Source organism: Mizuhopecten yessoensis, unplaced genomic scaffold (genome assembly GCF_002113885.1).
Source record: "Mizuhopecten yessoensis strain PY_sf001 unplaced genomic scaffold, ASM211388v2 scaffold6217, whole genome shotgun sequence".
NCBI classification, from domain to species: domain Eukaryota; kingdom Metazoa; phylum Mollusca; class Bivalvia; order Pectinida; family Pectinidae; genus Mizuhopecten; species Mizuhopecten yessoensis.
Window position 1 is genome coordinate 169,822 of NW_018406439.1, and position 1,557 is coordinate 171,378.

A 1,557-nucleotide genomic window follows, 5' to 3' on the forward strand; every position below is an offset into this window, starting at 1 on the left:
TAAGGATGTCGGCGTGACAGGATCGGGCATCTCTGTTTAAAATCTAAAACCATTCATCTGAACTTTGTTGTGTTGTTGTTTGTCAACTGTGTGATTTTATATGAATACAAGTATTTAATCACTATCACTAGAAAGTTAGATATTGTACATACATACTTGACATATACAATGTACAATGTAAAAGGTACATACTGTAAATTGTAAAGGTACACATATATCAAAGAAGTAGTAAGTCATTTGATGACGTGATTTATGTAAAATCTTGTATATCCTGATATTCAAATCTCGATTTATATGACGACAACAACCAACGTTATTATACGATTTACATGGAAATAATTCACGAAATTGTCTGGACCAACAAGATCAGGGAATCTTTACCGGATTGATTTAACTAGTATGTATACATTGTGTTTGATGTACTACACGGATGTTTCGATTCTGTTGTAACTTTCACAGTCACCGACATTATGCAACAAACTATTGTACATCATTTGACAGATTCTTTGAACGTGTTATGAACCATCATATACTTGTCATGATACAAATGTTACCTGAACCAGATACATAATAATATCACTGTACTATTTCGAGATTTGTCAACTCTGCAAGGGCCGATACCTTGCTTCAAGGTCATTCCACAAACTCAACTAAGATTTCCTAATAGGTAATTGGACGCAATCTCAGTGGCATCTCGAATCATGAATCAGTGAAAGCAGATATTTTAAGATATCTAAAAATATCTGAGTTCACCAACCAATGCTTTACACCTATTTAAATACACTGCATCTTAAGTTTTCAAATATAAAACGCACGTGGCAGCACATAATTGTATAGGCTTTAGAACTATTCCACCTTCCTTTTCTTGTTCCCTGTCCAATTTTCCGTTGTTGTCCTTTCAATCCTGTCAGTGCGGACGACCTCAGGACTGGTGATATACACATGTAACAAAACACTTCCTGGTTTACTGGTTAAACCCCCTAAGAAGCACAATCACCTGCAAGATTAATTTTAGTATCATAATGGATGCTGCCGGAACAATTACTCTATGACAAAAGAAAGGCAAGTATTACTTTTAGCTGAGATATATTTATCATTCTTGTTGCAAATATATTCAACTTAATATTAAATTATAGATTAGATTAATTCGTCAGGAAAAAGTGCCTTGCTGAATGGAATAGAATCAGAGATTATGCTAAGTGATCAGTCAGGCGGATATCTCTACTGAATGGTTTCATTGCAACAAACATAAGTTTAAATGACATGTTGACAAATAGGTCGCAAAAAAATGCCTAAACCAACTGTTAAAGAAAGTTTATCTGAATGTTTTACCGTTCCAGCTTCAAAAGATCAGCCAAAACGTTATCTTTATACTGTTAATACCACCGTTCCTGACTAAATGTTATACTCTTTACCAACACACTCAATACAGTTAAACTCTTTACCAACACACTCACCACAGTGAAACTCTTTACCAACACACTCAACACAGTGAAACTCTTTACCAACACACTCACCACAGTGAAACTCTTTACCAACACACTCAACACAATGAAA